Source organism: Coregonus lavaretus, assembly GCF_964263955.1.
Source record: "Coregonus lavaretus genome assembly, chromosome: 2".
Lineage (NCBI taxonomy): Eukaryota > Metazoa > Chordata > Actinopteri > Salmoniformes > Salmonidae > Coregonus > Coregonus lavaretus.
The window spans coordinates 63,291,775-63,305,879 of record NC_139989.1 but is presented as its reverse complement, the minus strand read 5'-3'; positions in this window follow the sequence as shown (position 1 = coordinate 63,305,879).

The window sequence follows — 14,105 nt, the reverse complement described above, 5'->3', positions numbered from 1 at the left end:
AGGGCAGCTTACAGAGTTAGCCTTCCGGTTTACATAATTCGATTTTAATATAGTCTAGTAATAGGAAGAAAACAAATATTTTCATAATTAATAGCAGACATATTACCGTTAGCTACAGAATATCTCACCACTGTACGTTTCCATCTCCTCCCCTCTATCCTTCATTCATTTTTTCGAGTGTGTAGTGTCTAAACAGTTTATGACTTTGCTGACGTTTGCAAATGGTGTGTTAGAGGAAGTTGACTCAGCTTGTGGAAGCATCTGGAAAGCATTACTATAGGGTCCCCCTAAAACAGAGGAAGTCTGTTATGTGGAGTCCTGGGATTGGTTTACGGGGAAACCACCCATATCATGTTACAGATTATAAATACCATGGTTGAAACAAAGGACGGGGAGGAACAACATATTAGAGATTGGGTCAGTTGTTCTCCAGATGTCTGCAGGAGTCTGTAAATTGACCCTGAAATCTTCGATGTAATAAACTATTATAATCATAGACAGTGTCAGCGGATTTCTTGTCATCACAGCATCTCAGCATCGTTACCTCGACACTACATTAATGGCGACGAGGAATTTGGGTCGTGTTGCGTCTTTTCTCAGCGTTCCATTCATGGGCGCCGAGCTGACTCCCGCTCAAGAGGCATGCAGATACGGTGAGCTTTCTCACAAACTTTGGCCGCTGGTCAGTTCGTGTGCTTGTGTGTGTGCGTTGAAAGACTGCACCGTCAAAGGACTTATGTGTGCGCTTTGCTGTTATTTGCTGTGTGATGACAATCCGTTCAAAATTTCTAAATTTGTTTGCGTTGAAAGCAACGCAAACAGGGGGGAGTGTCTATAGGAATTGATAATACTGGACACAGGGATATTTGGCTTGAATAAAATTCAAAAAGAATACAATGAAGGAATAAGGCCAGGAACTAAGGAAAATGTATACTAATTAGGACGTCGTTGATCTATGGAAGCCCTCAAACGAGGCGATCATTAGGATGGGCCGAAAAATCCTGAAAACTCACTAGGTTGATTTTTGAGGTCAGTTCCGGGAACTGGTGTTTGTGGTAGATACATTCGGTTGCAAGTTACCCCTCGACTTATAGTTGACGAGGTATATGTTCGATGTAACCTCTCATTTGAATATCTGCAAACTCGAGGTAGCAGAAATTTAGGAACAATGAAAAATAAGGAACGACGGTAGCATGCTTTAGAGGACCGTAGGAACGGATGTATTCCTCTTGAATTGTGTGTGTGTTTGTGAAAGAGAGCCTGTGCGTGTGTGTGAAAAAAAAGGGGAGGTCTCTGCTGTGTGTCGACTAAGGCTATGAGAACAGGGGTTTTAGTTTTTTGTAAGGAAATATGTTAGTTAAGGTTAAAATCTTATGAGTCTCTATAAAAAGAGAATGTTTAATAACTGTTAAAAGATTAGGAGCCTACAGTGAGGATTTTAAGACTGTATAGAGATTATTTGTAATGGATAAGAAAATAGCTATACATCTGCAGATTAGGATAACTAAAGATAAGAAACTTCGAAGTAGGATTTGTGTTCTATGTTTTGTGTTGGTTTTTGAGTTCTGTTAAGTGTTACTGTTTGTCTGTGTTGGGGAAATAACAGAGGAACAGCTGGTCTGTCTACTTTCTGTTGTTTAGCTTGGAGAGAGCTGCTTGGGAGCTCTTCTCACTCTGAAATTGCACTGGTGAATGAACTGCGCATGTGTGGGATTTTATGAGTTTAGAGTTACTTAGAGCAAATATGCCACTCCCCTGCCTGCACTGAGCTGCTGGGAGACGCAGACTCAGAGCAGACAGAGAAGGAGGGGGAGACTTACACACGAATAAAGTATTCTGTTTGTTAAATCGGCTGTTGCTTAACGATGAAACTATTTGATTGAGATCTATTGAATTTATAAATGAGAGATATGGTGACGGATTAAAAATAAAAAATAATTAAATAAATAAATTAAATAAAATGTTATTGAGCTATTTATAATATTCCTGAGTTAAGCTGTTTGCTTATTTCTTAGTGCGAGTGTGAACATAGGTATGCATAAAATACTAAATTATTGTCTGTGTTCTTTGTTCTCCTGTGATATGAGAGACGAGAAGGAGGAGACAGAGAGAGGAGGTGCTGATGAGTGCGTCACGCGACAGTGTGTGCTGCAACGGATCCAGTCCAATCAAGGCTAGTACTGTTCTGTTCACAAAACTTACCTTCCCATAGAGGATATTGTGTGTGCCTAGCATATTTCATGTTGTGACAATTTGACAGGGACTTGGCAACAGACTGATCATTTGATGGAATTAAGAATTGCATATTGGAGTTTTTTGTGCATGAGTTGGTTTGATTAGAGTTGTGTTGGAAATCCAGCACTGAAATTATTCTGTAAAATTAAGGTAATTGGGTGCTTATTAGGCAATTGGTTTGTGAGTGCTGTAGTGTTGCTGGATTACAGGTCTTTCTTTTTTGGATTGCTCTGAAGTTGACTACTTTCATTTACTTTTCCTGATCGGATGTGGTAAGATTGCCACTAATCAATAGTTTGGTAGAATAAATAAAATAAAAGTGAATGAATGGATTGGTAAATTAATAAAAATAAATAGATATATTGATAAATTAGTTGATTAATTGATTAGTTAATTGATTAATTAATTAATTAATTTGGGGAAAAATAAAAAAAGGAGGGAAACATAAGCTACATAGTCTAAAAGTATTTTTGGTTTACAAATTAATTGGTTTAAAATAATAATAATAATAAAATAATTCACAATAAAGGAATATAAAAGAGTTGTTACTAGTAGAAAATAGTAATCCTCTAGTTAATGGTATTGCAAGGTTATCTGGAAAATGAAATAAACGTTGGCCTGACATTGAACAACCATGGCCAGTGGAAGGGACTCTTAACCCAGATGTCATCAACATAATGAAAGTGCTTGTATAATAGAGAGAGGAAAAGCAGAAACGACCATAAAGATGAATCCAAAACTCCAAAAGTAAGAAGAAAACGAGATGTCTGGAAACTAAGGGTGGAGTGAGGTTCAGGAGGATGGAACTTGAAGAAGATGATGATGATCAGAGTGATTCAGAAGAGATCATAGGTGGATATGACCCTGTGATCAGATGGAGGTTGGCCAGAGAGGAAAGAAGGGGTGATGGAAGTTGGGAGATGAAAGATACAAGAGATTCGATCTCTGATGAAAGTGAAGATGGAGAAAGCGATGAAGATTTGGCGATTAAAGGTGCTTCATGTTCAAGAGGATTTTATTCTACAATGACTAGCAGAGAAGAAATAGAAAGAGGAATAGATCACATAGCCCATCAAGTGGATCTGTACAGGAAAAAGGAACACAACCAGAAAGAACAGGACCAAGAAACTCTCAGAAAACTTAATCAAATACAACTGGTGGAGAATAAGAAGGAGAAGAAACAAGCTTTGGTTATGGAGAATCAGTGTGCACCAAATCAACAATCACTGCCACAGCTTCAACTGGACCAGTTCCAACCGCAATTGTACCAGCCACAACTAGTGGTACAAGTTGTTTCATATCCACAGCCAGTTTCTGGACAGACACAGAATTGGAGAGGAAGAGGACGAGAAGGCTTAGGAAGAGGAAGAGGAGGAAGATTTAAGCCATACTTCCAGCAATCTTCAGAAGTGTGTTATAATTGTGGACAGGTTGGTCACTTTGCCCGTGAGTGTAATGGGCCAGGAGGAAACACCAGAGGGAATTTCAGAGGAAGATACAGGTGCCAGTCAAGATCATCTGGAGGACAGGTGAACCCTTATAGGGGCCAGGAGGAAGGATTATAGGGGTGCTAAGAAGATCCGAAAGGGGGGTGTCAGCTGGTAGCATTAGGACCGGAAAAAGATCCAACAATTGAGGTGAAAATAAACAACCGACCATTGGAAGTGATGGCGGATAGCGGAGCTGTTTTTATCTGTGTTGGGCCTGAAGATGTTACACATCTCACTATGTCCAATCAACTAATTAGGACAATGGGATTTGAGGGAGTGAAACAGCTGATTCCTCTTACGGAACCAATTGAGCTCTGCTATAAAAATCAGAAAATTACAATACCCATACTGGTATCAGAACATACACCTATTGCATTGTTGGGAAGAGATGCATTGTGTAAGTTGAACTGTACAATAAAATGTACACCAGACGGCTGTCTGGTAGAAGTGCCAAAGGAAAAGGTTTACCAATTGTTGATGATGACAGAGATGGATTCTTCTACAGTATTCTGGATTGGAAATCTCAGTGAAGATTTTTTGAAGCAGGCTAAGATATGGGAGAAATTCATTGTGGGAAATATGCCAGATGCGAGGCTTCGGGAATAGCCATTTCAACTCAGCTCAAGTATTTCAAGAATGCTGCCCAATCGAACTCAGAGGAATGGTTGAGTCATCAACCAAAGTAAGTTCAACTCAGCTCATGTTGAATACTTTTAGGACCACAAGGAGCAGCTATGAAGATAAATACAGACGATTATCTGGATAAAGAATTTGAGATTGAGAAGAATGTGCCACATGTGACCTTGTTGTTTTCTGAAGACTATGAGCAGAAGCAAATAGGAGAAATGATGACAGAAGCAGAGAAAGCTGTTTTCGTACTGATCAAAGAGAATTTGGGGATTTGGAGAAGTGAAGATCAGCGATTTCTTAAAAATAATGATTTGGCTCAAGGACAAGGAGAGCCATAAGCTGTACGGATGACACATTAATATATTTGCAGTGTGAAGATGGATTCAGACCCTATGAAAGAGGAGATGTTGCAACAAGTTCAAGAATATTTGAGGTCTCAACACAGTACCGATATTGGACTTGTGAAATCAGCCCAATTGAGGTGAAAGTTGAACTTTGACCAGGAGCCAGACCTCCTTGGAAGAATCAGTATCCATTGAAAGATGAAGCAATCCAAGGGATTGAACCACATATTGAAGGACTTTCGAAAGCAGGTGTTTTGAAGAAGAAAAGAAAAATCCTCAGAGTAGCAATCCTTTGTTGTCTTTGGAGAAACCATGAGGGGTTGATAGTAGCGCCTCTAGACCTATTATGTCTGATGATTTAGGAAGCACATGGGTTAGCTAATGTTGCAAGGGGGGAGGTTAGGAGAAAGATCACAAAGGAGTATGGTTTTTGGGAACCATATTTGCTTGAACAGGCTGACTATGTCATAGGCAGGTGCACAATCTGTCTGAAAAATAATGTTCGCAGGGGTGTGACTGTTATTCTTGGTTACATTCCTGCACCAAGAGGTGCATAGGATGTCCAACCAAGCGAAAAGATGCTCAATCGTTTGCCAAGTTCTTGTGTAAAGAAGTCATAAGCAGGTGGGGACTACCCGATCGAAATATCCTCAAATTAGTGGGAAAGGAATTTGTGGATAAATCAGTGAAATGGTTTTTGAAAAATTGGGGAAAAAGTCAGACAAAAAAAAGTTATGGAAAACTAGGGTTGAAGTAACTCTAGGAAAGTCAGCTCAGCTTCAATGTTAGTGCACGAGAGAGAACAGTGGTGAAGGGAAATTTAGAGTTCAGTGGGAAGATAGATATGGCAGGAGTTTAGATCTGTTAGGAGCAGTTGAATTGAGAAAGTATGCGTTGCTGAATGACAAGAGAAGAATGAAGATTGAGGGTGATTGCAGTCTCTATGTGTACAATTCCCAGCAGGAGGATCAAGGTGATTATAAATGTATTTTTTATAATCCACAGTTTGAAAGTGAGGGATTAGAGTTGGGACTGAGAGTTAATGTAGTGAGACTAGTGGTGATAGATGGAAATATAAGTAAAGAGCTCAAAGCTGTAGGGAAAATAAATGAATCAACAACAATGACATCAACACTTCAGCCTAATACAACAACAGTGAGAAACAATTCAACTCTTTCAACATTGACAGTTATTAAAGCTATAAATGTATCACATTTAATTACAGTGGAGCATCAGACAATCGTTCCAACACCAATTTTAGAAGAAAAGACTGTCATTAGGGTTAGGATGGGTGGTACAGCTCATCTTCCTTGTAGATGTGAGAGAAGGGGTGGGGGAGGTGACATTCCTCCCACGTGGAGAGATAATTATGGAGAAGAAGTGTTGTTATCAGGACCAGAAGTAGAAGCTGTTTCATCTAGTCAAAGGAAGTATATTTTGTACAACGATATGAAGTGGAAGAGGGTTATGAGTGATTGCTAACTTATTTTGCGTAATGTTACATGGGAAGATCAGGGAGAATCTGATCCTGAGCTGCGCAGTGGTCTAAGGCACTGCATCGCAGTGCTAACTGTGCCACTAGAGATCCTGGTTCAAATCCAGGCTCTGTCGCAGCCGGCCGCGACCGGGAGACTCATGGGCGGCGCACAATTGGCCCAGCGTCGTCCAGGGTAGGGGAGGGAATGGCCGGCAGGGATGTAGCTCAGTTGATAGAGCATGGCGTTTGCAACGCCAGGGTTGTGGGTTCAATTCCCACGGGGGGCCAGTATAAAAAAATATGTATTCACTAACTGTAAGTCGCTCTGGATAAGAGCGTCTGCTAAATGACTAAAATGTAAATGAATATATGTCTATCAAGTACGTGTCAATCTTATGCTTTATCATGGCTGTAGTATCAGCAACAATCATTAACAGATATAATAATGTCGTTGTTGAAGCATTTGTTTAGGCCTAGGTTTAAGTGTTCTTGGTTAAATGAATTACCCTATGTGAATTTGTTAGATCGGAAGGAAAATCAGTTAACAGCGATTCCTGAAGCATTGGAGGTGAAACCCGTGAGGGCTAAAAGCTGTTTTTGTTCAAATAAAACATATGATGGACAGGGTATGTTTATGGGAATATCAGATTGTGATGATTATATGATGACTTTGGGTAAGCATGAACGTAAGGTTAGTAATGACAAATATAATGTAACTTTTTATGTTCCATTTAGTAAGAAGAGCAGGACTATGATGGTGAAAGATCAGCTTTTACATGGCAATGTGACTATTGGGAATTTTTGAGATGTTTGGTGGGGTTTGTGGTGATAAAGCATATATATTCTTACCCTATGGATGGACAGGATGTTGTTACATGTTGACGTTGAAGCTTCCATATTAGGTTTTTACCATTAAAAGAGGGGAAGCACCGGACAAAGATAAATCTGATTCTAGGTCTGAAAATAGGGTGAAAAGGGAAATGGAGAAATTTCATAGTCTGGAAGCCTACCATTGGAGGATAAGTCTAGGAGAGAAGTGGGGACTTGGACTTTTTCCATGGTATGGTGTAACATTTTTGGCAGATCACATTGATAATATTACCTATACTTTGCAGGGTTTTACAAATGAAACGATAAGAGGGTTTAACCTTCTGTCAAATACTCAAAGGAGTATTGATGGGTAGATATCCATTTTGAATATCCGATCATTTTTCACATCTTTACATATTATTGTGATATTTAGTATTTTGTTATGAATCAAAGGGGGGAAATGGAATGTGATTCATTTTATATATCATTTTTATATTATTGTTGATATTGATGTTTTAATTTGCATGTGTTGTTTTGCAAAAGATACTGTTTGGTGTTTTCTTTTCTTCCAGAAGCATATGGGGGAATGTGTAGAGGGGATTCAAATACTCAAACATGGACAATATGAATGGATTGGAGGAAGTGGAACAAGGAAGGTGTGGAAATGTTCAGATTCCATCATCGATGTTTCATTGAAAGTCGAAACTGCTGAGGAGATGCAGTGTAGTGGACTACATTCCAGTGTCTGCAATGATATATAGACATATTTGCATGTGTAATACATAATTTGTGTCATATTCTTTCTGTATAAATTTTTGAAGAATGATATTTTCTGTTGTTGGGTACATGTGGGGATCTCAGATGTTTATTTCATGGATGCTTAGGGATATTGGGTCTAGGCAGGGACAGAGAGAATCCACAGGAGGGTCCGATGGGTCGACCAGCCTGAATGTGGATATTTTTGATTGTATTTTGTTTTCTGAGGCTTTCATGTGTATTCAATTGCATCATAGTTTAAAATGCATTGATAAATATTTATGAATTGATCTGGAGTACTTAGGTGGTCGCCTGGGGCAGAGGGGCCATGAGAGAATTTTACTGTCTTGACTGATTGATGGATATTTGGAAAGAAAGCTGCCAGACAGGTTTTTCGCTCTCACACTCCATAAAGATTTGTTCATATTTCATAGAAATGTATTTACACTCCATAGAAAAATGTGTTTACTCTCCATACATTTTGGTTTATTGCTAAAGTTACTCAATAAGAGAAATTATTATTTGTCATAATCCTATTCTTTTTGTTTTCGAGACTTAATTATGGTGGTGTCAGGAAGAGTGGGGTGTGCAGGACACAACACAAGTTTCAGATGCTTTTATTTAGCTTTTAGTGTCTCCAGCACTTTAGTCCACAAGACGTTCAGGCAGGAGGGTGGTTAACTGGCGCTCTAGTCCACAAGACATTCAGGCAGGAGAGTGGTTAACTGGCGCTCTAGTCCACAAGACGTTCAGGCAGGAGGGTGGTTAACTGGCGCTCTAGTCCACAAGACGTTCAGGCAGGAGGGTGGTTAATTGGCACTCTAGTCCACAAGACGTTCAGGCAGGAGGGTGGTTAACTGGCGCTCTAGTCCACAAGACGTTCAGGCAGGAGGGTGGTTAACTGGCGCTCTAGTCCACAAGACGTTCAGGCAGGAGGGTGGTTAACTGGCGCTCTAGTCCACAAGACATTCAGGCAGGAGGGTGGTTAACTGGCGCTCTAGTCCACAAGACGTTCAGGTAGGAGGGTGGTTAACTGGCGCGCTAGTCCACAAGACGTTCAGGCAGGAGGGTGGTTAACTGGCGCTCTAGTCCACAAGACGTTCAGGCAGGAGGGTGGTTAACTGGCGCTCTAGTCCACAAGACGTTCAGGCAGGAGGGTGATTAACTGGCGCTCTAGTCCACAAGACGTTCAGACAGGAAGGGGGTTAACTGGGGCTCTAGTCCACAAGATGTTCAGGCAGGAGGGTGGTTAACTGGCGCTCTAATCCACAAGACGTTCAGGCAGGAGGGTGGTTAACTGGTGCTCTAGTCCACAAGATGTTCAGGCAGGAGGGTGGTTAACTGGCACTCTAGTCCACAAGACGTTCAGGCAGTAGGGTGGTTAACTGGCACTCTAGTCCACAAGACGTTCAGGCAGGAGGGTGGTTAACTGCCGCTCTAGTCCACAAGACGTTCAGGCAGGAGGGTGGTTAACTGGCGCTCTAGTCCACAAGACGTTCAGGCAGGAGGGTGGTTAAAGATGGCAGCCACCTGTAGTCTCTTGTGGGGGCGTGGCCTCAATGGCAGAGTCCAGAACTCTCCTGAGGAGTCAGTGGAAGGAAAGTGAAACACAGTTTAAGTGGGAGAGTAGGCCTGCTGTGGCTGTCTTCCTAACTGCTCCACCTGAGTGATGTCCAGCCTGCACTCTTGTGCCAGTCATTTGATTAGGGAATGTCTTGCAGGTGTGCTGATTAGTAATCCTGCACAGGTGTGTTGGGTGAGCAGAGCAGATCTACACACAATATCCCATAATGACAAAGTGAAAACAAGTTTTTGGAAATGTTTGCAAATGTATTGAAAATTTAATACAGAAATATCAAATTTAGATACGTATTCACACCCCTTAGTTGATACACAGCTCTGTCAAGTTGGTTGTTAGTCATTGCTAGACAGCCATTTTCAGGTCTTGCCATTGATTTTCAATAGATTTATTTCAAAACTGTAACTAGGCCACTCAGGAACATTCAATGTCGTCTTGGTAAGCAACTCCAGTGTATATTTTGCCTTGTATTTTAGGTTATTGTCCTGCTGAAAAGTGAATTTGTCTCCCAATGTCTGTTGGAAAGCAGTCTGAACCAGGTTTTCCTCTAGGAATTTGCCTGTGCTTAGCTCTATTCTGTTTCTTTTTAACCCCCCCCCCCCCCCCAAAAAAAAAAAAAACCTAGTCCTTGTCGATGACAAACAGACCCATAACATGATGCAGCCACCACCATGCAAGAAAACAGTGGCACTCAGTGATGTGTTGTGTTGGATTTGCCCCAAACATAAAACATTTTATTCAGGAAATAAAGTTAATTTCTTTGTCATATTTTTATAGCAGTTTTACTTTAGTGTTTTATTGCAAACAGGATGCATGTTTTGGAGTATTTGTGTCCCGTGTGGCTCAGTTGGTAGAGCAAGGTGCTTGCAACGCCAGGGTTATGGGTTTGATTCCCACGGGGGACCATAGCTTCTGCCAAATGACTAAAATGTGAATGTATTCTGTACAGCCTTCTTTTCACTCTGTCAATTAGGTTAGTATTGTGGAGTAACTACAATGTTGTTGATCCATCCTCAGTTTTCTCTTATCACAGCCATGAAACTCTAATTGTTTTAAAGTCACCATTGGCCTCATGGTGAAATCCCTGAGCGGTTTCCTTCCTCTCCGGCAACTGAGTTAAAAAGGACGCCTGTATCTTCGTAGTGACACACCATCCAAAGTGTTATTAATAACTTCACCATGCTCAAAGGAATATTCTGCTTTTTATTTTATTTTTACCCATCTACTAATAGGTGCCCTTCTTTGCAAGGCATTGGAAAACCTCCTTGGTCTTTGTGGTTGAATTTGTGTTTGAAATTCACTGCTCGACTGAGGGACCTTACAGATAATTGTATATGTGGTATACAGAGATGAGGTTGTCATTCAGAAATCCTGTTAAACACTATTATTGCACACCAGTTAGTCCATGGAACTTATTATGTGTCTTGTTAAGCACATTTTTACTCCTGAACTTATTTAGGCTTGCCATAACAAAGGGGTTGAATATTTGTTGACTCAAGACATTTCAGCTTTTCATTTTTAATTAATTTCTAAAAACATTATTCCACTTTGACATGATGGAGTATTGTGTGTAGGTCAGTGACACAAAATCTCAATTTAATCCATTTTAAATTCAGGCTGTAACACAACAAAATTCAAGGGGTGTGTATACTTTCTGAAGGCACTGTGTTATAGACCGTTCAGACTTCAGTAGGGGATGTTGTTGGGCATCTCCTTTAGCATACGCATCAGATTCATCTACTGGGTTGTTATCAATCTAAATAAATACAATCTAAAAAAAAATATTGCTTGATTGAATGCAGTTATGTCTTAAGAATATTTTGTTTCTTATTTTGAATAGTTGTATATTTAGAAGTACATAAAAATGCATGTAAGGATATGTTTTATATTATAACCAATCAACATTCAGGATTAGACGTTGTATAATATTCTACAAAGGCCTACTGCAACATGTAGCATATTTTCGTTTCCCATACAATAAAAACATGATTAGTAATAGAGTTATAGTAAGTAATACAGTCCAGTAACAGCTTATTTTTACAAAGTAAAACGTAAAAGAGAATTATATCAACCCGCAAGGCTCACGGTGAAATTATTTGCCGTAAACATGAGTGCCAAAGCTTGATAAATAGTGCATAAACAATTGTAAAGGATGAATTACATAAATAAATATTGGTGAAAAGATATTCATGAAAAGATATGAAAACAAGAGTAATTTATTGATTGTATGGGACCCTGTATTGTGGCCTTACCCGTGTTTTAACTCATTAATCAATCTCATGAATAATGCTTCAGTTCGGCTGGTGCTGAACTCGGCTAGCCGAACCCAATGAGTGTGCTTGTATACTCCCTTAAACCTTAAAAGACCTCCGATTAAAAAAACTTGAAAAAAGCGGCAATAGTACTATTTGTCCATTTTGAGATGGACAAATAGTACTCAAAATAGTCTGAATTAATTAAGATAACTCAAGAAATCTTGTCAAAATGAGTAGAATTGCAGGAAATTAACTTAAAAAAAAAAAAAAAATCTCAGCCGTGAAGAGCGGGTCCACAATTTTTTTTTTAACCCGCTTGGTGGGTAGCCCCCCCCCCCAACCAAATCTTGCTCAGGGCCCCCAAAAGGCTAGAGCCGGCCCTGCTTTGGCTGCCTCCTCTGTCTCATTTAGGCCTGTTCTGGTACTTCTTCTGCCAGGCTCGGCCATCTGAGACTCAAAGTCAAAATCAGATGAAGACCCTACAATGTCATCAGCATGTTTGTTTTCAGGCTTAATATCCAATCCTCCATTCGACTCCAGCTCATCTAAATTCTGTAACATCTGCAATGCTGTCAGCGTCCATTTGTTTGGTTGGGCTTGCCATTATGAACTACAGATGTTGTACGTTGTACTCAGGGTCTGATTTGATTCTCTCTGAGGGGAGATTACGTTCCCTTTCCAGCCTTTCATAATAAAATAATTAGACCACCCACAACACCCACAATTCTTCATCATCATTACACCATTGTTCTAAATTAAAATCACCCTCTTCACCCTCCTCATCATTCAGTTCATTCAAATGTAATTGTAAAGTAACGTGCACAATTATCCATTTCTATCGCCCATTCATCCATTGACATCATTCAACCAGTGAGGAGAGAGACACATTATCACCTGGGTACCAACGTCTTGCAGCGCATTTGTCTTGCCCCTTAAGATAGAACTAGGTGTGGAAACATTGCTTTCACCTGTCCAGTTCTCTCATGTAGTTGAGATGAAGGAGAGGAGACAAGGAGAGGAGACAAGGAGAGGAGACAAGGAGAAGAAGACCATGTAGAATGTTGAAATGCCCCCCAGGGGTTGTTGATGTCCTGAGATGTCTGTCTGTTTAGTGCTGCATGCTTGATGTCCTCCTAATATTTCTATATTTCTTAATTCCATTCTTTTACTTTTTAGATCTGTGTGTATTGTTGTGTATTGTTAGATATTAATGCACTGAGCTAGGAACACAAGCATTTTGCTACACCCTCCATAGCATTTGCTAAATATGTGTATGCGACCAATAAAAAAGATTTGATGAACCCTTATTGGGAGGTGGTTAACTAGTCAGTATATTCCACTGATTTATATGGATATCAGTCCATACATTGGCTGTAAAAGTGGGTAAAACCTGACAAGCGTATAACTGTAGCTATATGGTCTTTGCTTGAGTGTGTTTCAGCAGGGTGAGGTCAGAGAGATGCTTCCAAGTCAGTATTTTTCTGAACTCATAAATACACACAATCTGATGGGATGGATGTTCGACCCCATTAAAATAACCATAAGGTGTATATAGTACCTTTAAGTTAAGACCTCACAGATATATTCATGGCAAAGTAGTTCAATTAATAATATTAATTTATTCTTGAAGAATATCTTATAAATCATGAACCTCATCTTGAGGAGTCACCTGTGACAGTATTCATAAAGAGTAGGAGTACTGATCTGGGATCAGTTTTGCCTGTTAGATCATAATGAAACAGATTAGATGGACAGGGGGGACCTGATCCTAGATCAGCACTCCTACTCTGAGACACACTGCCTTTATGAATAAGGGCCCAGGAGTCACCAGGACCAAGAAACCAAACACATACGGTTGTAAAGTTACAGCAGGTGTTTACTGCCATCTAGTGGAAGATACCAACACTTTATTATCAGGGTGGGGAGACCGATGAGCTGAAACAGAACGTAAAGAAGACTAGCCTGCTTGGAACAGTGAACAAACAAAGGCAGAAGCTGCTGGTAAAGCAACAGTCACAGTGTGATGGAGAGTGGTAAAGCAACAGTCACAGTGTGATGGAGAGTGGTAAAGCAACACTCACGGTGTGATGGAGAGTGGTAAAGCAACACTCACGGTGTGATGGAGAGTGGTAAAGCAACACTCACAGAGTGATGGAGAGTGGTAAAGAAACACTCACGGTGTGATGGAGGGTGGGAAAGCAACACTCACGGTGTGATGGAGAGTGGTAAAGCAACACTCACGGTGTGATGGAGAGTGGTAAAGCAACACTCACAGAGTGATGGAGAGTGGTAAAGAAACACTCACGGTGTGATGGAGGGTGGTAAAGCAACACTCACGGTGTGATGGAGAGTGGTAAAGCAACACTCACGGTGTGATGGAGAGTGGTAAAGCAACACTCACAGAGTGATGGAGAGTGGTAAAGCAACACTCACGGTGTGATGGAGAGTGGTAAAGCAACACTCACGGTGTGATGGAGAGTGGTAAAGCAACAGTCACAGTGTGATGGAGAGTGGTAAAGCAACACTCAC